The following is a 22,915-nucleotide window of genomic DNA, read 5'->3' as shown; positions in this document are numbered from 1 at the left end:
TAATTAAGATAATAGTATAATTATGATGATAATATAATTAATTGGAGCCTGGAGGAAAAAAAAGAAAGTGGAACTGAACTATTAGAGAATAAACGAGCTTAAAAGATGCCATTGAATTGAATGCGTGGAACTTATTTGGATCATGACACAACAAACCAGCTTAAACGAGGCATTTGAGAGATAGGTGGGGGAAATTGGAATATAAACCGGGTATTAGATGGAAACTGGGAGTTATCGATACTTTTGGTAGGGAGCAGTAACGGCTGGTGGGTAAAATGTCCTAACCTTTAGAGATGCAAACGGAAGTATTTACAGTAAATTGCCCCTATGTCTGGTATTCACTTTGTAAATTCTCCGTGAAAAAAAATTCAAGGACAGGTGAAACACAAGTGGCAATTGTTAGTAATGGTTGAAGCTGGGTGATGAATGCCACAGGAGTTATGACGATTTTCTTTTGCATGTGTTTGTAGTTTTCTGCAATACAATTTATTTTATTTTATATATATATTTTTTGAGACAGAGTCTCATTCTGTTGCCCAGGCTGGAGTGCAGTGGCGCGATCTCGGCTCACTGCAAACTCTGCCTCCCGGTTCAAGTGATTCTCATGCCTCAGCCTCCCTAATAGCTGGCACTACAGGTGTATGCTACCACACTTGGCTAATTTTTTGTCTTTTTGGTAGAGATGGGGTTTCACCATGTTGCCTAGGCTGATCTCGAACTCCTGAGTTCAAGCAGTCTGGCGTCGTCAGCCTCCCAAAGTGCTAGGATTACAGGCATGAGCCACCACGGCCAGCCTTTCTGCAATAAAATTTAAAACAGTGTCTCGGCCGGGCCTGGTGGCTCACTCCTGTCATCCTGGCACTTTGGGAGGCCGAGGCAGGTGGATCATCAGAGGTCAGGAATTCGAGATCAGCCTGGCCAGCATGGTGAAACCCCGTTTCTACTAAAAAACAAAACAAAACAAAACAAAACAAAAATAGCTGGGCATGGTGGCAGGCACCTGTAATCCCAGCTACTGGGGAGGCTGAGGCAGGAGAATCGCTTGAACCCGGGAGGCGGAGGTTGCAGTCAGCTGAGATCTCACCACTGCACTCCAGCCTGGATGACAGCAAGACTCTATCTCAAAAAACAAACAAACAAAACCAAAACAGTATCTCATGTTTCTTATTGGCTGTGACCAAGTAACTTCATTGCTTTCAACCTTGATCTGCTCACCTGTAAAACTGAGACCTTATTATTTGTTGTGAGATTTAAAAGAGAAACATGTTCATTTCCTTCCTCTTTGGGGCTCAGAAGGAATCCGATGGGCGTCTTGCAGCTCCGAGCCTGATGAAGAATTGTAGCTGCTGTGCCTCAAGACAGATAAGCTCAGGTCGTCCCAGTGGGGATGCCACCTTGGGGACTGTGAACCTCCACTGAGGCCAGGCCATGCCGTGTGTCTGTATCCCGAACTGCGGGATTTCTCTGATCCGCCAGGGAAAGGCCTGCCACCTCGTGGCCGCTTCAGGAACTGCTCCAAAGGCAGTCTGCTCTTGGGAACCTACCTGCTTAGGTAGCTCGCTGAGGTCTGGAACCGCAGCACACTGCAAGTTATCTTCACGTGGAGGTGAAGCTGCCTGTATGGAAGACTCTTGGATCAGTCGTCTGAGCACATGTCCAGCAATGGGCATGAGTGGCCTAGCCAGGGACTTGGGGTGCCGGAAGAGCCGACTGTACAGCACGTGGTGCCCCTAGCAAGGATTGGGTGGTGTTTAAAAAGAAAAAAAGGTCGTGCAGATGGTCTGACAGCCTGTCGACCGTGGGCGTGGTGCTCATAGCAGCTGAGCACTGCCGGGGTACCAGGCTGTGTGCTGGGTGCTTCAAAGATGTCCTCTTGTGGATCAGCCCATCTGTGGCGAGGAGGGGACCGGGCTCAGCCAGGTTAGATGTGACTTGCACAAGGTCATGTGGGTGAAAGGAAGGCAGAACTCTTGTGTATTTCTCCTGACTGATCCCAGATTTTGCGTCAGGACTGAAGACAGAACCCACATGTGTCCAGCACCGGGTGATTGCTGCCATGAGCTGCATCGCTGTGATCCCTCGGTGAGGGCATGGATTTTCATCCTTGTATTCAACTTTGAAAGAAGCAAATTTAGAAAGATATGAATATGATGGGCGTGGCAGACAGAATTTTAAAGGTGGGCCCACTGACTCGTACCCCTGGCTGTTCAGTTAAACACTAGCCTAGATGCTGCTGTGCAGGGACTTTGACGAAGGAATGAAAGTCCCAAGCCATCTGACTTTGAGATCAGAGATGATCTGGTGGGCTTGACCTCCTGAGCTTAATGAAAGCAGGGAGCTTTTCCAGCTGTCAGCAGAGAGGAAGGTGTGAGAAAGTCTGGAATTAACATTGCTGGTTTGAAGGAGGAAGGGGTTGTGTGAGAAGGTGTGTGGGTGACTTATAGGAGCAGGGAGTGGACCCCAGGCCTGCAGCCACCAGGAGCTGGACTTTCGGGGCCACCTGAATGCACCTGGAAGTGGATTCTCCCCCAGAGCCTCCAGGTAAGAGCTCATCCCTGCCACCACCTTGATTTAGACCTTGTAAGACCTGGAGTGGAGAACCCAGTTTAAATCACTTAAGCCATATGATAACCCTGTGGGGCAGGCATTACTTTTTTTCCCTCCCCATTTTATCTTTATTTTGGACTTTGGTACCCCAAATAGATTCATCATAAACCTTTGGTTCCCATTCTCACCTTCATGCCTGCCCTGTTCTTGGCCTGCTTCTGTTTGTTTCGTTGCTACAATCAACGTCCCTGGACCCATCACGCAGAAGAAGCCGAGGCTCCCAGGTTAAGAGACTTGCCTGGAAAAGCGTTAACTGACAGCTTGGCAGCAGAGCCACCGCTCCTTCCCCCTCGCGTGCTGGTTCCAAACCGAAAATGATGTTCTGGGTAAGAAAAATAGCAGCATAAGGGGCCACAGACGTTCGAGTTGAAATAATTAGAAATAACTTTCTGCAAAAAGAGCCAGACTTCACGAGAGGTAGTTTAATTGGGATAATGAGTTGCACGGGGAATGAGCAAATGCAAAGTTAATTAACAGTCATTTCCTTGAGACTAATCGAAGGAGAAAGATGGCCGTCTGGACCTTGTGGAACCCAGGTGTGACTCAGGTGCCTGCTGCTGGCATGGTCATTTCTTCCCTGTTGCAGCCAGGGCAGCCACAGAGGTGGGCGTGAGGGGGGCCTGGGCTGGCCTGAAGGACAGGGAAGGAAGGAGGAGGCAAACTTCATGGAGCTCGAGGAGATCTTAAAAGCCCATGGACGTGTGAGCTAAGTGGAATCAAAAGCTGATTAAATCGTTCCTTAGAAGCCTACTGTGATTTGAGCCCTCCTGTGTGTGGGTCGAATCAGTCATTAGGCAGGAAAAAAGTCAGAACTGTGAAAAGCACTGTGGGTGAGGATTGGTGGGAGGCAGTGTTTCTCATTATCGAAATAATAGATGCTTATAGAAAGGTTGGAAACTGAATGATAGGATCATTTAAGAACATTAGCCCTTCTCCCCTCTGGTTCCCTTCTCCCCCCTGGTTCCTTTCTCTTGTCCCTGTTTAGGAAGTGGGGGGTGGGGCACTCGCTGCCTTCCCTTGCCCTTGCCCTTGGATTGATCGCAAACCCACAACTGGAGCCAAAGGCATCATGAGGGGACAGCTCTGACCGTGTGGGCTATCGGTGGGCAGAGATGAAGGGAGCCTCTCTGAATCCTGGTTTCTTCATTGGTACAGTGGGCCAGTACACTCGTATTATTGTTGCACTTTTTCCAGATGCTTACCGCTGTCAGTGACGTCGATCACCACCATTGCGGGTGTTCAGGGAGTGGGTGCTATGGCAGGCTTGCAGTGTGTGGCACTTTCTCAGGAGCTGTGCTTGAGGGCAGAGGGGCTCCCTGGGGCTGAGGCTGGGGGTGCTTATAGGCCTCCTGACCCTCTGCCCCTTCCCTTGCCACTGGAGGCCTGGGGGTGGCTGTCAGGAATCTTGGACGCTGATGCAGGGCCCCACAGGACGACATGGGAGCAGCAGGCACGCCTGCTGCTACTCTAGTTCCTAAGCCCCTCTGGATAGGGAACCACATCAACAGTAGCTTCAGCCAGAGACGTTTATTTCTCTAATGTGCAAAAGTCCAGGGGTCGGCAGTCCATGGCTCCCGTGATGGCTCTGTGGCCTCAGGTCCTCAGGGACCCAGGCTCCTTCCAGCCTTCAGCTCTGTCCTCCTCAGGGTGTGGCCTGCACCTCACTGTGAGAGGGGAGCTCCAGGAACATCCTAGACAGGAGGGGGCAGAAGGGCAGGGATGCACTGCAGCTGTTTCCTTATATCCTATTGGCCAAAATGTGGTCACATGCCACACCTGGCTGCAAAGGATGCTGGGAAATGTAGTCTTTATTCCCAAGGGTCCACTTCCTGCTGACAATTCTGTTCCTGCAGATGATGGGAGAAAGAATGCTTGGGGACACTAGCATCAGCTCCTCCCTAAGCCTCTATGGCCCTTCTACCCTCACTTCCCAGGGCCCCTCCACTATTGGGATCTCATTGCCTTCCCTCAGCAGCCCATGAGACTGGGGGATCTGTTCACTTATCTGACATCCCCATAGTCTAGGGGGCCCGGTGCTTATTTTCCCCACCTCACTGTCAGTAAACTGAGGTGCAGAAAGGTGACCTGAGCCATTGTCATCCACAGCCAGCAAGTGCTGGAGCCAGGGTTCGAACCCAGGTCTGTGCCAGCCCCGCCTGCAGCATCCACAGTGCAGAGACGCGGCCACATGGGAGCCTCCATGGCTGCCATAACAGATGAGCACACTGAGGCTCAGAGTAATAAACATTCTATCCTCGCGTGGTTCCGCAGGTCAGAGTCTGAAATCGGCCTCACTGGGCTAACGTCAAGGTGTTGGCAGGGCTGGCTTCTTCTGGAGGCTTCAGGGGAGAATCTGTTGCCTTGCCTTTTGCAATTTCTAGGCGGTGTGGTGCCCATCTGCTGTGGCTCATAGCCCCTTCCTCCATCGCTCCAGTCTCTCTCTCCATCCTCACGTGGCCTTCTCCCTGCCCCTCCTGCCCCCTCTCAGTAGGACTTGCCCACAGGATTGGGACAGACTCCGCCTCTCAGGAGCCCTCATGCAATTGCCTTTCCATGGTGCCTTTGCCAGATAGAGTGACATTCACAGGTGCCAGGGATTAGGACGTGGGCATAACTGATGCCCTGAGTCAGCCTTGAGGCAGGAAGGGCCTGCTGACCAAGCCCTGAAGAGAAGTCCTGCCCCACGCTGCATTCTTGAGAAAGGAATATCCCACTAAAGATACTTGGGGGTCAGGGAGGACGGTTTACACGGTGCCCAGGGCCAGGGAAGGCCAGGACGGGTGTGGCCAGGGCCTTTCTTAGACCTGCCCTGCCCCACCTTTCTCCCTTGGCCCTGCAGGGGCAGCTCTTCTGGGCGGAGGCCCAAATCCTTTCTGTCCCTGGAAGACCCCAGCCTCTCTGACCCCCCAACCATTCCTCTGTCAACCAAGGCTCAGGCAGGGGTGGAATGGGGTGGGAGCCTCCAAGACTCAGCACTGTGGTCAACCTTTTTGACTCCCACCCAAATTCCCCCACTCCTACTGTCCCGAGCCCGGGTTTCATCCCTGTGCCCTGATTCTGGGGGAAAATGAAACCTATCATTTTGCCCAGCTCTTAAACAATTTACTTAACAGACTTACTTACTTTTCTTTCCTTTTTTTTTTTTTTTTTTTTTAAACGGAGTCTCACTCTGTTGCCCAGGCTGGAGCGCAATGGCACGATCTCTGCTCACTGCAACCTCTGCTTCCTGGGCTCAAGCGATTCTTCTGCCTCAGCCTCCCAAGTAGCTGGGATTACAGGCACCCACCACCATGCCAGGCTAATTTTTGTATGATTTTGAACTCCTGACCTCAAATGATCTGCCCGCCCCGGCCTCCCAAAGTGCTGGGATTACAGGTGTGAGCCACCGCGCCTGGCCCTGTTTCTTTTTCTTAAAGCATCTTTGTGTGTCTTGGATTGGCAAAAGTGTATTTGAATGAAGGGGTGGCCTGCCCCTCCACAACTGTGGGCATTTCTCGTTAGGTGGAACGAGAGACTTGAGAAAAGAAATGAGACACAGCGACAAAGTATAGAGAGAGAAAAAGTGGGCCCAGTGGACCAGTGCTCAGCATACAGAGGACCCACGCCGGCACCGATCTCTGAGTTCCCTCAGTATTTATTGATCATTATCTTTACCATCTTAGAAAAAGGGAAGTGGCAGGATAATAGGATCATCGCAGGGAGAAGGTCAGCAGTAAGACATATGAATAAAGATCTCTGTGACATGAATAAGTTTAAGGAAAAGTGCTGTGCCTTGATATGCATATGCAGGCATCTCCATAAATCTTTTTAGTGCGTAAAGAGCAGCATTGTGCTAGCAAGTCCCACCTTTCGCCCTAAGATGGTTTCCTTCTTTCACAGTAAACAGAACGTACAATCAGGTTTTACACCGAGATGTTCCATTGCCCAGGGACAGGCAGGAGACAGATGCTTTTCTCTATCTCAACTGCCAAGAGGCCTTCTTTCCTCTTACACTAGTCCTCCTCAGCACAGACCCTTCACGGATGTCAGGCTGGGGGACAATCAGGTATTTCCCTTCCCACGAGGCCATATTTCAGACACGGGGAGAAACCTTGGACAATACCTAGCTTTCCTAGGCAGAGGTCCCTGCGACCTTTGGCAGTGTACGACCTTCGGCAGTGTACGTGTCCCTGGGTACTTGAGATTAAGAGAATGGTGATGACTTTTCACAAGCATACTGCCTTCATGCACTTGTTTAACAAAGCACACCCTGCACAGCCCAACATCTGTTAAACCTTGAGTTTAAACCACAGCACGTGTCTCCTGCAAGGACAAGGTTGGGGGTAGGGTCACAGATTAACAGCATCTCAAATACAGAACAAAATGGAGTCTCTTATGTCTACTTCTTTCTATATAGACACAGTAACAGTGTGATCTCTTTCTTTTCCCCACATTTGAATGGAGCAGGATGAGAACAGGCTTCCTCGTTACCATAGCACCTGCCCCCTGCTACGGTGGCGTGGACCCTGGGCCATGTCTTCCAGACCCTTGTTTCTCTGCATCCCCAAGTTGAGGAGTCTTCTGGGCTCGGGGAAGTTTAGATGCCATCTCTGTGCTGGAGGATTTTGTGGCCAGGGTGTGTGATGGGCACCTCCCCCCAGGCTGTGCCCACAACCCGGCCCTTTCTCCACCTGCCACTCCTCTCCATGGTGGAGAGTGTCACTGTGGATGATCTCCCCAGCGGCTGGTGTCTGGAGGCCTCCTTGGTGGAGGATCAGCAGCATGGGGCAGGGGTCCGCTCTGTCCGCCACTGTCTCAGTGGCTCCGGCTGCCCAATGAGCAAGCACGTGAGGGCGGGCCTCTGGGGGTCTGTGCAGATGACAGCCAAGCTTCGCCCCTCACCGCCCTGGTTTCCGGTGATAGCTGTGTCCCGGATTTGACTGCTTCCTCTTAGGCAACCTGGAAAACACACCCTCTAAGGGAATTTTCCGAATGAAAGGTTTCCCTTGCAACAGAAGCAAAGCCAGACACCCCACAGAGAGGCAAATGGAAGTTGACCCAGGCCTCCAGGGAGAAGCCCCTCCACCCACCCTGTGGCTGACCTTCAGCCCTGTCGCTCATCCGAGAAGCCCAGAGCCTGACTCTGCTCCTGCGCTGTGTGCTCCCCTGCCCCCGTGTGCTGCCCCACTGTGTGCTGGCCCCCATGCGCTGCCCCACTGTGTGCTGGGGGCACCCTGTGTGCTGCCTTACTGTGCACTGGCCCTTGTGTGCTGCCCCACCATGCGCTGCCCCACTGTGTGCTGGCCTCTGTGCGCTGTGCTGTGTCTTGGCCCATGTGCTGCCCCCATGCGTCGCCCCACCATGCGCTGCCCCACTGTGTGCTGGTCCCTGTGCGCTGCGCTACTGTGTCTTGGCCCCTGTGTGCTGCCCCACTGTGTGCTGGTCCCTGTGTGCTGCCCCACTGTGTGCTGCACGGTGGGCAGCTCCAAACCCCACATGTGCGAGCGGAAGCACCTGGAGCGTGCAGCACACACTCATGGCCCAAATACTGTTTCTCAAAAGTTGGGTTGGAAAACATGACTAATGTTTTAAAGCATTTTTGAAGACAATTTACTGCTGGTGAGTGGTGACGGTGGTGGCAGTGGGGGCGGGGAGGAAGAGACCCCATTTGCCAGTTCTCTATCACAACGCCGGTCTGCATTGTTGAGACCTACTGCGTGCCCGGGCCTCTTCCAGGCATCACATGCCCTGGTGCAGTGGGTCTGGCAGCCGGCGTGGTCGTTTTCTGTCGTTCGTCATTGTTTTGCTTGGTTTTGTTAGTGTGCTTTCACTCCCCAGCATGTGCTTCGAGTCCCTTCCTCTTGTGACAGGCTATGCCCGCCTCTGCTGAGGGCTGTGCCTGGGACCCAGGCCTTTTAGGGAAGCCCAGCCTTTGGTGACAGTGATTGACACCAGGTCTGCGCACGTGACCTGGGCAGGGCCAGTCAGGTCCTTCCCTGGAAAGGCTATGTGGAGGCTGGGAAGAGCAGCTGTCCCTGCCATGGTCCCCTGGGTGGGAAGGGCACCCCCAGCGCCCCCGTATTCTCTGCCCCTCCCCCACAGAGAGAGCCTGGCTGCTGCTGAAAGGCAGGGGAGACAAGACAAAGGGTCCTGCAGACACACCCTGGAAGTCTCAGTGCCGGTTCCAGTACCAAGCCCTGGGCTCGCCGGCCTCTGCTCCACTCCTGCAAGGCGCCTCCAGCTCCGCCCCAGCACTGAAAAACCTACTACAAATTGGCTTCATTTGCTTCCCTGGGTTTGAGTTGAGCTTCTGTCACTTACAGCTGATGGCCTTCACCAAAATAAGTCTTAACAGCCACCCCTGCGGCAGGCATCGTAACCCCAGTTGACAGACTAAGGTGGGTGGTGGGGTCAGGCCCCAGGCTCTTTCCAGTACTGACTTTCCTGTCCCTCGTGTCATCGCAGTACGCTGCCACCCACAGTAGGCCTATTGCACTGGGTCCCTGCAAGGGTTTTCTAGACGAGGGGGTGAACCAGGGCTGTGGCCAGAGGATGCACAGCTGTGGACGGCCGGGCTGGGCTGGCCCCACACCTGGTACCACCCACCATGCAGGCTGCAGGCACCGAGGAGGATCCAGCTCACCTGTGTGCAGGAGGGCACATGGGCAGGTGAATGAGCTGCCGAGCATCAACGGGCGGTGACAGAGATCGGGCACCCACAAACACTACACTGCCTGTGGACTGCAGCCCCTCGAATCTCACAATTACCTTGCGTGAGGCGACGTTGGTAACTTCAGCAACAGTGGCCCAAGTGAGAGGAGCAGTCTGTGCGAGTGGAGCCGGGTTTGCTTGCTGGGCCCTGGGCTGAGCCCTCCAGGTTCCTGGTCTCAGCCCTGCAGCAGCTCTGCAAGCGGGTGGTGGGACTGGGGTGTGAGGTGGGCTTCATCACCCTCTGCAGACAGGGATGGGTGGAGTGTCAGCCAGGTATGTCACCGAGGTGTCAGCGAGGTGAGGGGAGCGGTTACGGTCCCACCGCATAGAATGGAAAGAGATGGGAAGAAAACGTTGTGTGTCTTGCCCTCCTGCCGTGGCTGGGCAGGTCTGTTAGAAAGACCAGCCATATTAGGGCCAGGGCAGAATCTTCTGCATTATTCAGAAAGACGGTTCTAATTGTACAAGTAATAAAAATGGCTTTCTGTGATTTCAGTGCTCTACAGTTGCTGTCTAAAAAACTTATTTCCATATACGTTTTTTTTTTTTTTTAAGAGACAGGATCTTGCTCTGTTGCCCAGGCTGGAATGCAGTGGCATGATCTTGGTTCACTGCAGCCTTGACCTCCTGGGCTCAAGGGATCCTCCCACAACAGCCTCCTGAGTAGCTGGGACCACAGATGTGCGCCACCATGCCTGGCTAATTTTAAGTATTTTTTTATTTTAAGAATTTTTTTTTTTTTTTTTTTTTTTTTTGAGACGGAGTCTCGCTCTGTCGCCCGGGCTGGAGTGCAGTGGCGTGATCATGGCTCACTGCAACCTCTGCTTTCTGGGTTTAAGTGATTCTCCTGCCTCAGCCTCCTGAGTAGCTAGGACTACAGGCATGTGCCACCACACCCAGCTAATTTTTTTTGTATTTTTAGTAGAGACAGGGTTTCACTATGTTGGCCAGGCTGGGATCGAACTCCTGACCTCAGGTGGTCCACCCACCTCGGCCTCCCGAAGTGCTGGGATTACAGGCCTGAGCCACCGTGCCCGGCCAATTTATTTTTTATTTTTTTTTCAGACAGAGTCTTGCTGTGTCACCCAGACTGGAGTGTAGTGGCATGATCTTTGCTTACTGTAGTCTCCCAGGTTCAAGCAGTTCTCCTGCCTCAGCCTTCGGGTAGCTGGAATTGCAGGCGTGTGCCACCACGCCTGTCTAATTTTTGTATTTTTAGTAGAGACAGGGTGAGGTTTTGCCATGTTGGCCAGGCTGGTCTCGAGTTCCAGGTACTTAGCAATCTGCACTCCTTGGCCTCCCAAAGTGCTGGGATTACAGACATGAGCCACCTGACCCAGCCATAGTTTTCTTTTCTTTTTTGAAAGTTTTTAGTTTCATTTGATAGTTTTTTTTCAAATTGCGTAGGAAGTAATTAGCTGCTGTCGTTTTTTCCTTCAACTTTTAAGTTCCGTGGTGCATGTGTAAGAAGTGCAGGTTTGTTACATATGTAAATGTCTACCATGGTGGCTTGCTGCATAGATCAACCCATCACCTAAGTATTAAGCCCAGCATCCATTAGCTATTGTTCCTGATGCTATCCCTTCCTTTGCTCCCCCGCCCCGACAGGCCCCAGTGTGTGTTGTTCCCCTCCCTGTGTCCATGTGTTTTCATCATTCAGCTCCCACTTATAAGTGAGAACGTGTGGTGTTTGGTTTTCTGTTTCTGTGTTAGTTTGCTGAGGATAATGGCTTCCAGCTCCATCTATGTTCCTGCAAAGGACATGATATTGTTCCTTTTTATGGCTCCATAGTATTCCATGGTATATATGTACTACATTCTCTTTACCCAGCCTATCATTGGTGGGCATTTGGGTTGATCCCATGTCTTTGCTATTGTGAATAGTGCTGCAGTGAACATACACGTGCATGTATCTGTATAACAGAATGATTTATATTCCTTTGGGTATATACCCAGTAATAGGATTGCTGGGTCAAATGGTATTTCTGGTTCTAGATCTTTGAGGAATCGCCACACTGTCTTCCACAATGGTTGATGTAATCCACACTCCCACCAACAGTGTAAAAGTGTTCCTTCTTCTCTGCAGCCTCACCAGCATCTGTTGTTTCTTGACTTTTTAACAATTGCCATTCTGATTGGCATGAGATGGTAGTTTGTGTGGTTTTCATTTGCATTTCTCTAATGATCAGTGATGTTGAGCTGTTTTTTCATGTTTGTTGGCTGCATGAATGTTTTCTTTTGAAAAGTATCTGTTCATGTCCTTTGCCCACTTTTTGATGGGGTTTTTTAAAATTGTAAATTGTTTAAGTTCCTCGTAGACTCTGGATATTAGACCTCTGTCAGATGGATAGATTGTAAAAATTTTCTCCCATTCTGTAGGCTGCCTTTCACTCTGATGATAGTTTCTTTTGCTGTGCAGAAGCTCTTTAATTTAATTAGATCTCATTTGTTGTTTTTTGTTTTTGTTGCAATTGCTTTTGGCATTTTCATCATAAAATCTTTGCCCATGCCTATGTGCTGAATGGTATTCCCTAGATATTCTTCTAGGGTGTTTATAGTTTCAGGTTTTACATTTAAGTCTTTTTTTTTTTTTTTTTTTTTTTTTTTTGAGACGGAGTCTCACTCTGTCACCCAGGCTGGAGTGCAGTGGCTGGATCTCAGCTCACTGCAAGCTCCGCCTCCCGGGTTCAAGTGGTTCTCCTGCCTCAGCCTCCTGAGTAGCTGGAACAACAGGCGCCCACCACCTCACCCAGCTAGTTTTTTGTATTTTTTAGTAGAGACAGGGTTTCACTGTGTTAGCCAGGATGGTCTCGATCTCCTGACCTCGTGATCCGCCCATCTCGGCCTCCCAAAGTGCTGGGATTACAGGTTTGAGCCACTGTGCCTGGCTACATTTAAGTCTTTAATCCATCTTTAGTTAATTTTTGTATAAGGCATAAGGAAAGGATCTAGTTTCAATTTTCTGATACGACTAGCCAGTTGTCTCACCACCATTTATTAAATAGGGAATCTTTTCCCTATTGCTTGTTTTTGTCAGGTTTGTTGAAGATAAGATGATTGTAGATGTATGGTCTTATTTGTGAGTTCTCTGTTCTGTTCCATAGGTCTATGTGTCTGTTTTGGTTACCACTACCATGCTGTTTTGGTTACTGTAGCCTTGTAGTATAGTTTGAAGTCAGATAGTGTAATGCCTCCAGCTTTGTTCTTTTTGCTTAGTCTTGGCTATTTGGGCTCTTTTTTTGGTTCCATATGAATTTTAGAATAGTTTTTTTCCTAATTCTGTGAAGGATGTCAATGGCAGTTTAATGAAAATAGCATTGAATCTATAAATTACTTTTGGCAGTATGGGCATTTTCACGATATTGATTCTTCCTATCCATGAGCATGATCCATGAGCATGGAATGTTTTCCATTTGTTCGTGTCCTCTCTGATGTCCTTGAGGGGTGGTTTGTAGTTCTCCTTGAAGAGGTCATTCACATCCCTAGTTAGCTGTATTCCTAGGTATTTTATTCTCTTTGTAGCAGTTGTGAATGGAAGTTCATTCATGATTTGGCTCTCTGCTTCCAGCCATAGTTTTTAAATTTTTTGAAGAGAAGGGGTCTTGTTCTGTTGCTCAGGCTGATCTTGAACTCCTAGGCTCGAGGGATCCTCCAGCCTTGGCCTTACAAAGTGCTGGGATTAAGGTGTGGGCCACCATGCCTGGTGAATACTTTCTTTAATGGCAAGCTGTTAATTTATTTAACCATTTCCCTACTGATGAACATATTTAGGTTGTTTCCTTTTTTGTCATTAAAACCAAATTTCTTGGTTCTGTTTACTTGTCTTCTCTCTTTTTTTTCTGCCTTGAACAAATCTTTTTTGTTTTTTTTTGAGATGGAGTCTTGCTCTGTCGCCCAGGCTGGTATGCAGTGGCACAATTGCGACTCACTGCAAGCTCCGCCTCCCGGGTTCACGCCATTCTCCTGCCTCAGCCTCCTGAGTAGCTGGGACTACAGGCGCCCGCCACCTCGCCCGGCTAATTTTTTGTATTTTTAGTAGAGACGGGGTTTCACTGTGTTAGCCAGGATGGTCTCAATCTCCTGACTTCGTGATCCGCCCACCTCAGCCTCCCGAAGTGCTAGGATTACAGGTGTGAGCTACCATGTCCCCCCACTTGAACAAATCTTAAACTCCTTTTTCTCTTTTGAGTGAACTTTAGGGTTGGCTTCTTACTACCATGAACATCGGTTGGAATTTTGACTGTGATAGGATTAAACGTATAGATTAATGGGGGAGCATTAGCACCTTTATAATATCAAATCATCTCTTCCAGAAAAGTGACATCATTTCCTTTCATTCCTGTCTTCTGAAAAGGTTTTTAGAAAAGGCTTTGCTGTATTCTTGCACATAGTTTTCTTTAGAGTTATCCCAGCTATTCTGTGTGTTTTGTGGCCTTGGTGAATGGGATGCTCCATTACGTTTCAAGCTGGCCATTGCTTGGGTGTCGGAACCCTTTTGGTATTTATATGCTGACTTTATACCTGGTCACCTTCCGTTATATCCAAGGGGTAAAATGGGTTCTGCATATTGGCCCCATGTTTTCACTTCTTCACAGACTGGGGCCGTTAGCTCAAAGCCAGCCAGCACCAAACTCAAATTTTCACACATCCATTTGCATTAAATATAGTTCAGAGAAGCATATCGTTAGCCACTTAGAGGAGCCTGCCTGCTTTGTACAGTCTGCCCCACTCCACCAAACTGCACCCAACATCTGTCAGCCACAGATAACATGAACCCTGGGGCTACAGAGAGGTCAAGACTTCAAATGGCTGCTGCCCTTTGGAGGTTTCTGACCCAGAGGTTCACCTAGATAGGTAAGCCCCTCACAGAGTCTCTTCTCCCGGAGTCCCCTTGCCCTCCCTCCCTTCTGGGTGTGGCCCAGTGCTGTCTTCTCTGGAAAGTGTCCCAGCTGTCAAAAAGTAGCCCACGGGAAGCTCACGGTGTGCCAGCGCCACCTGCTGGTCATACCTCTTCCTTAATCAGCCCTGAAATTCCCAGTCTTGCCAGACCTTGCCGAATTCTCTTCTTATTTCACATTGTGTTCAATCAACATAATGTTATTTTTCAGGGACTGCACAGTCAGTTGTGGCTTCTCTGCATCTTCTTTTCTGTTACTCACGTTTCATTTTCTTGTCTTGTTGCATTTGCCTTGACTTAGTGTTGAATTTTAGCAGTGATGGTGGCCCTTGTTGCCTTGTTCCTGTCTTTATTTATTTTTATTTTATTTATATATTCATTTTTTTGAGATGAGTCTCCCTCTGTTGCCCAGGCTGGAGTGCAGTGGCACGATCTCAGCTCACTGCAACCTCCGCCTCCCAGGTTCAAGCAATTCTCTTGCCTCGGCTTCCCGAGTATCTGGGATTACAGGTGCCCACCACCACCCCCGGCTAATTTTTGTATTTTTAATAGAGATAGGGTTTCACCATGTTGCCAGGCTTGTCTCGAACTCCTGACCTCAAGTGATCCACCCGCCTCGGCCTCCCAAAGTGCTGGGATTACTGGTGTGAGCCACCGAGCCCAGCCCCTTGTTCCTGTCTTTAATGAGGTTGACTTGAAAGTTTTGGTATTTAGTATGTTGCTTGCAGCAGGCTCCCAGTATTTAAGGGCACTCTGCTCAAAATATATCCAATACACCTCATTTCCTGTCATACCGATATCTACTACCTTACTCCACACCACCAATACATCTCACTTGGGTGAGTACACTAAGCTCTTATCTCTTCCCCCTACTTCCACCCTTGAACTTTCTCTACCTCCCAATTGATTCTCTACAAAGCAGCTCAAGTTGTCTTACAAAATAATAAATCAGATCATGGCTCTTTTTTTTTGCCCAAAGCCTGCTAGTGGCTTTGCATCACACCAAGAATAAAACCCAAATTCGCTTTACTTCAACAGTATGTGCTGCAGGGTGGGTTTCCCAAGGGTGGCTGCCGAGATGGGGCTTGGGTTGCAAGCTGTTACCGCGGATTATCCATTGCGGAGGGAAGGGAAGTGAAGCAGGCTTGGGCAGGGGAAGAGATTCATGTCTCTGCCAGCCTAGGGGCAGGGTGGAATCTGGAGTGAAGACCCATCAGAGTGTCCCCATGGGACTGAGAGGGCTGGGCTTCTGTCCCCCACCTCCCTCAGTCACCGGATGCAGGCGGCTTTGGAAGGGGGATGCTGAGCTTGCAGCTGAGGTGGGTGATTATGTGGTCCCCATTATACTTCACATTTTACTATTTCCTCCTGGCTTTAACGTGCTTGCTGACGTGCAGTAGCAATGTCTTCAGTGAGATCTGTGGGGAGTACACTGCTTGGACATCTGAAAATAACATTCTTTCACCCTTACCCTTGAATGCTAATTTAGCTACATACACTCTAGATCAGGGGTCAGCAAATGTCCCTGGCCAGAGAGTAAATAGTTTAGTTTTTTTCAGTCCTTATGATCTGTGTTACCACTCCACTGTTATAACACCAAAGCAGCTGTGGACAATATATAAATGAATGGCTGTGGCTATGTGCCAATAAAGCTTTATTTATAAACACAAATGGTGGGCCTGTTTGACCAGTGGGCTGTATTTTGCTGCCCTTCCTGCTCCAGAATTTTTTTTTTCAGATTTTTTATGATCATCCTTATTATTTTTTTTTATAGACTGGGTCTTGCTCTGTCACCCAGGCTGGAGTGCACTGGTGTGATCACAGCTCACTGCAGCTTGAACTCCTTAGCTCAATCGATCCTCCCACCTCAGCTTCCTGAGTAGCTGGGATTACAGTTTTCTCAGAGTTTTATGTCTGCTTCTAGGCTGAGTCCCCAGGTCCCAGGTGGGGCTGCTCCTCTTGACTAAAGTAGCTTAGCTTGTGCCCCATTGTGCACGTTAGCAGCAGGAGTGTGCTTCCTGTGCTGCACCACAGGTCAGCTTTCTGGGAAGTCCCACTGGTCATGTCTCTCCTAGTATGGCTGGGGCAGAGAACAAGGGGGTGCACATGCCGCCTGAGTGTGTCATCAGAGGAGATTCTGTCTGGCGGCAGTGCAGATTGGTGTGACTTTTGTGAAGGGAAACCTGCCAGCGTGCACACAGGACCTTAACAACGTACACTTCCACCTCCTGAAGTGTACACTGAGGAAATGCTCAGACAGGACACAAACACTCTTCAGAGTGTTACAGGAAGGGGGTCCTGATCCAGACCCCAAGAGAGGGTTCTTGGATCTCACGCAAGAAAGAATTCAGGGCAAGTCCATGGAGTAAGGTGAAAGCAAGCTTATTAGAGAAGTAAAGGAAGAAAAGAATGGCTACCCACAGAGCATCCCCAAGGGCTGTTGGTTATCCATTTTTATGGTTATTTCTGATGATATGCTAAACACGGGGTGGATTATTCATGCCTCCCCTTTTTGCACCATATAGGGTAACTTCCTGACGTTGCCATGGCATTTGTAACTGTCATGGCGCTGGTGGGAGTGTAGCAGTGAGGACGACCAGAGGTCACTCTTGGCTGGGTTTTGGTTGGCTCCTTTACTGCAACCTGTTTTATCAGCAAGGTCTTTCTGACCTGTATTTTGTGCTGACCTATCTCATCCCGTGACTTAGACTACCTAACATCTGGAAATGCAGCCCAGTAGGTCTCAGCCTTATTTTACCCAGCTCATATTCAAGATGGAGTTGCTCTGGTTCACAGGCCTCTGACATTTCCCCCGTCCCTTTTATAAGAGAACCTTTAATCCTAAGGGTTGCAGAGGGATGAAGGTCCATCTTCTGTAACTTCTTCAGGCTGAATAGGGGTAATGATGTTCCTGCCTAACTCTGAGGGTCTCTTGCATTCAGGGTAGAGAAGAGCTCAGTCGGAAAGCTTTGGTATGGTAGGGTACATTCACAACTCTTGAGTTTTGACAAAAGGTGATAGCTGGAAGATTAATAAGTGTTTAAGAAAACATTCAGTAAGCTTGTCCTGTATTCCTACACAAAGAGTATAACAACAATATATTCCATAAGAGTAAAGCAAAATAAGTCAAGTTATTCCAAGTAAACTAAATTAGAAGGCTTTTCATGAACTGGGCAACTGTTGGAACTAAGCTGACATGGGGTTGTTAGCTGAGTGTAATGTGTCCAGAATTGGAATACTGAACCAGATTTTTACATTACCCATCCCTCTTGTTTCTTCTGAGCAGCAGACAGAGATCACTGGTTGGTTTACAGGAATTAGCAGGGTTAGCCTAAATTGCAGAAACAAACTTAAAAACAGCTAATGAGACTAGAATTTAATAACAAGTGTACCATAGTTCTTGAAATTTCTCCAGTTTCTCATTTTTACTAAAGACAAATCATGGTAAGACTGATTTGCTTTGTTATACTTGGCCTGATTATTTGTATAAAGTGCAGAATAATTATTTTTCACATAGGCTCTTTTAAAATTGGCTTTGCTGGAACTCTGTTCCATAGAAGGAATTTTAGATAAGACTTTTTAAAACCAAGCTCAGCCATAGGTTTGTACCCTCAAATACCTAGGAGTTGAGTAAATTCTCCTCTTGGGGTCCCAAGATAACTTGGGGCTCCTGGACCTATCAGAAAGTGACATTCTTTACTTACCACAGGTCAGAAACCTTATACAGGGACTATTGCAGACCAGGTCAGACCAATTCTCCAAGGGGCTTTTATTGGCTTTACAAGTTAAGTTTGATTCCTTAAATGAAAGCACAACATGCCAGTTATAACCTTGGTAAAATTTCTCCAATTGTGTCCTGTTACAAAAGAAAACAGATTCTCACCCCCTACCCCTGTTTTTTTTGTTTTTTTGTTTTTTTTTTTTTTTGAGATGGAGTCTCGCACTGTTGCACAGGCTGGAATGCAGTGGCTCGATCTCAGCTCACTGCAACCTCCGCCCCCTAGGTTCAAGTAATTCTCCTGCCTCAGCCTCCCTAGTAGTTGAGATTACAGGTGTGTGCTGCCACACCTGGCTAATTTTTATATTTTTAGTAGAGATGGGGTTTTGCCTTTTTGGCCAGGCCTGTCTCGAACTCCTGACCTCAAGTGATCTGCCCACCTCGGTTTCTCCAAGTGCTGGGATTACAGAAATGAGCCACTGAGTCCAGCCCAGAAAATAGATTCTTATTGCACTTATGCAAAAACCTATATTGCCATAATTTAAGAGTACTCACAAATAGTTTCTAAATTTTGGAGAAATCAGGTAGAGAGAAACAAATATGCTCCAAATTTTGTTCACAGGAGTATAGTTTACTCAATTGCTAAAAGCTGTAAATAGCTCAGAAGTTTCCTTCACTCTGAAAAGCAAAACAAGGAATCAGCAGCATTTTAAGCAAAGTTAAAAAGATTACTTCAGTTTTCTGTTGGTTCAGTTAATTCAGTTAACTCCTGTTCTATTTGATATTCATGAACATTCCAGCTCTTCATGAGAGTTCTGAAAGTTGTTTCCTTTATTCTAATATTACGATTTCCAAAGTTATTAGAAACCTGCATTTAAGAACACCTGTTAGAGTTTTATAGTTGGTTATAAGCCACCTTCTAAAGAGGATTAAAATAAGACAATGATTATCTGTGGATGATAAAAAGTTTTAGGACAGTGGCTATTAAAGCCACAGTTAATAAGGAAATCTGGTTACTTCTGTGGCACAAAAATTTTTACGTAACAATAACTACACTAAGTCATATTATAATTATAGGAGTTTCCCATAACTTTGGAACATATACCAGTTATACCAGATCTTACAGACTTTCACCAAAAACACATTTTCAACTTTTATTTTTGGCAAAAACCTTGGTAAGTTTGAGATTTTAATTATGTACTAGGTGTGGAGCCTGCATAGGACATACCAGGCAGAAGCGCAGATTTAGAGCTGACTCTACCATAGTTAGGGGGCGTGGCTAACTCCGCATGTCCCCAGGCCTTACCTAGCTGTAAAGCAGGCAAGTTGTACAGTAAGAGTCATAGTGACATTTTATGAAGCATTTAGAAGGCCTAACAACCCTTGATTGTACAACATTTCTTGCATAAATTCCTGAGACATTCTTGGACTTTCTGACTTGCCCTAAACATTTCTCCTTTTAAACAACCAGTCATTTTACTTTAGGACAATTTTTTTTTTTTTTTTAGATGGAGTCTTGCTCTGTTGCTCAGGCTGGAGTGCAGTGGCACAATCTCAGCTCACTGCAACCTCCACCTCCCAGGTTCAAGCAATTCTCCTGCCTCAGCCTCCTGAGTAGCTGGGATTACAGGCTCATGCCACCATGCCCCACTAATTTTTGTAATTTTTAGTAGAGATGGGGTTTCACCATGTTGGTCAGGTTGGTCTCAAACTCCTGACCTCAGGGTTATCTGCCCACCTTGGCCTTCCAAAGTGCTGGGATTACAGGCATGAGCTACCACACCCGGCCTAGGACAAGAATTTACCATACAAGATAATTTCTTTTCTTTCTTTCTTTTTTTTTTTTTTGAGATGGAGTTTCACTCCTGTTGCCCAGGCTGGATTGGAATGGTGCGATCTCGGCTTTCTGCAACCTCTACCTTCTGGGTTCAAGCAATTCTCCTGCCTCAGCTCCCAAGTAGCTGGGATCATAGGCATGTGCCAACATACCTAGTTGATTATGTATTTTCTAGTAGAGATGGGGTTTCACCATGTTGGTCAGGCTGGTCTCAAACTCCTGACCTTAGGTGAGCCACCTGCCTCGGCCTCCCAAAGTGCTAGGATTATAGTCGTGAGCCACCAGGCCCGGCCCAAGATCCTTTCTTTTTCTTTTTTTTTTTTTTTTTTTGAGACGGAGTCTTGCTCAGTCGCCCAGGCTGGAGTGCAGTGGCTGGATCTCAGCTCACTGCAAGCTCCGCCTCCCAGGTTTACGCCATTCTCCTGCCTCAGCCTCCCGAGTAGCTGGGACTACAGGCGCCTGCCACCTCATCCAGCTAGTTTTTTGTATTTTTTAGTAGAGACAGGGTTTCATCATGTTAGCCAGGATGGTCTCGATCTCCCGACCTCGTGATCCGCCCGTCTCAGCCTCCCAAAGTGCTGGGATTACAGGCTTGAGCCACCGCGCCCGGCCCCAAGATCATTAGGATTACAGGCTTGAGCTACCGCGCCCGGCCCCAAGATCCTTTCTTTTAGAAAACCTCTTTCTTTATAATCTTTGTATAGCTAGGAAGCATGGCTAATTCCACATGTCCCCAGGCCTATCTAGAACCTAATAGCTTTAAGGTAGGTAAATTGAACAAGTTTTTAAAGTTAAAGAAGCAGTTTATGACCTTAAAGCATTTAGCAAACTTAATATCTGACCTGCATAATTTAGACTAAATGTTTTTATCAATAATTTTTAAAGCTGTTTTTATTTCCCAAAGATTACTAAAGTTACATGAACTAAAAGGCATTGCAGTTTTCATTTTGCCTTCAAAATATTTAAGTGCGTATTTTTGTTTAAGCCAATTAATTAGAGCTCTTTTATATAAACATTACACAGAACACATATATAGCTACATGGAAAGACAGAAGAAGATTACTGCAGTAGTTGTAAGATTTTTCATTTGCCAGTTTTTAAGTTTCTTAATTGGATGACTGGCTTTTTGGGGGAGCCCTTGGAAGAACAGGGCCAGGAAAGGGGTCTCTGGTGCCTCTTGTTTTTCTCAAGGAGTCCAGGCTGTTAGAGCTTGAATATCCACTTTTAATTAAACTGGTTTTAACCATAGTACTCTTTAATAAAGTCCTTTTAGAATTTCTTATGCCAAACAGCCAATATTTCTGGCCTTTGAACTTTACTGAAGGTAACCTCCCAGGGGCTTAGAGAAAGGAAAATTTAAGACAGTCCACAGAGGAGGAGAAAATAGACAAGGCCACGCAGGTATTGAACCAGAAAGGACTTACTTCCTAGGTGGGGAATTGAACCAGGACCGTGACTGTGAAAGTGCAAAACCTTAGCTACTGAGCTCTAGCACGGGGCAGCCTCCATTTCCCTTCCCAGAAGGAGTCTAGAATAGTTAATTTTGAACTTGCAAAGGCTTTTTATTTAATATGATTTTGAGAGCTAACTATGGCATGAACCCTAAAATTCCTTTTCCTTGGAAGGCGGAGACCAAAAGTACTGCCATGTGGTTACAAGGTCAAGCTCCCAAGGACATAAAACAAGGTGGAGACTTCATCCAGTTTTTTGTTTGTTTCAGGGACCTGCAGCCAAGTTTGTTACTGACCAGCTTGCGGGGCTGTCTTGAAAAGTGGGCTTACCGGTGTTTTAAGGTCATGTTTTATCCATGAAGTACCCCTCAACACAGAAAAATGAATTCATAGCACAAAATACAACAGCTTAAGGCTAACCTTAGAATTCTTCTTCTTTAGTTTTTTTTTTTTTTGAGATGGAATCTCGCTCTGTTGCCCAGACTGGAGTGCAGTGGCTCGATCTCGGCTCACTGCAAGCTCCACCTCCCGGGTTCACGTCATTCTCCTGCCTCAGCCTCCTGAGTAGCTGGGACTACAGGCGCCCACCACCATGCCTTGCTAATTTTTTGTATTTTGAGTAGAGACAGGGTTTCACTGTGTTAGCCAGGATGCTCTCGATCTCCTGACGTGGTGATCCGCCCGCCTCGGCCTCCCAAAGTGCTGGGATTATAGGCATGAGCCACCACGCCTGGCCTGGCCTTAGAATTCTTTTTCTCATTAATCAAAACTTGACAGATGCAATAAACACTGGTGTGGTTTTTTGTTTGTTTGTTTGTTTGTTTGTTTCTCTCCCCGTTCATTCAACCATTTGCGCAGAGAGAGAAGCCAGAAATCTGACTGGTAAGAAATTCTTCCCCTTTTGCCAACGTGCCAGACTTCCGGGTTCCCTTTCCCTGAGCAGCCCCAGTGATCCGGCTTGTGGCACCATTGCCCTGGCGGCCAAGCCACATTATAAAGGACATTATTATTTTTTGTTCTGGCCAGAGCAGAATACATGTGATCAAACATAGACATTAGCCACTCTGTTTAGCACGCAATATCAGACTGGCAAGGCTTAAACTTGCCCCCAGATGGGCCCCGTCATCTTTAGTCCAACTTCCAACTTGGAGTTTCAACACGTGGTCTCTGGGCAAGACGGTTGCCCTGAGTAACAGAAAAAATAGGAAAGGAAAAGTAGAGAGGGAAAGTATTGCCTGAGGCTGGACAGGGAAGGGGAAGAGCTTAGGGAGGCCAGAAAAGACACACTCGTTGCAGCCGACGATGAAAAATTCAGGCGGCAGCTTGTCGCTAGCAAAGGAATCTTTTCCAGCCGTCCCATAGCGCTCCAGTTTCCCCGTTTAGGGAGGCAAAAGCTCCCCACGTCCCAGGATCCTGTACACGCGTAACCCTGTCACCCACAGCCAGCAACAAAGTGCAAGGCGGATTAATCCAAAGAGAACAGCTGTTAACATCTCATAGTGCCAAACCTGTTCTTAGCTGAGAGGGACTTTACTGAGCGTCTTTAATCCCCTAAATCTTAGAAGGGACTCTAACCCTCCGACCTCCTAAATCTTGGACTCTAACCCTCCAAGCCCCTAAATCTTAGAAGGGACTCTAATCCTCTTAATTTGGGCCTCTAACCCCATCCCATTCTTTACCCAGGTACCCACCACTTATCCAAAGTCATCCAATCA

General features: G+C 47.7%; 1 long non-coding RNA gene across 1 annotated transcript in view; it reads left to right on the top strand.

Annotated features, from left to right (window-relative positions):
* Positions 1 to 1,293: 1,293 nt before the first annotated feature.
* LOC114678233 (uncharacterized) overlaps positions 1,294 to 22,915 on the top strand; it is a 44,404-nt gene continuing 22,782 nt past the window's right edge. Inside the window, exons 1-2 of the long non-coding RNA XR_013417744.1 lie at positions 1,294 to 2,541; positions 2,813 to 2,933. This is a non-coding gene — a long non-coding RNA (uncharacterized LOC114678233). The remainder of the gene's footprint in view (positions 2,542 to 2,812; positions 2,934 to 22,915) is intronic.

This window comes from Macaca mulatta, chromosome 5 (genome assembly GCF_049350105.2).
Source record: "Macaca mulatta isolate MMU2019108-1 chromosome 5, T2T-MMU8v2.0, whole genome shotgun sequence".
Classification (NCBI taxonomy): domain Eukaryota; kingdom Metazoa; phylum Chordata; class Mammalia; order Primates; family Cercopithecidae; genus Macaca; species Macaca mulatta.
This window is presented reverse-complemented; position numbering and strand designations above follow the sequence as displayed.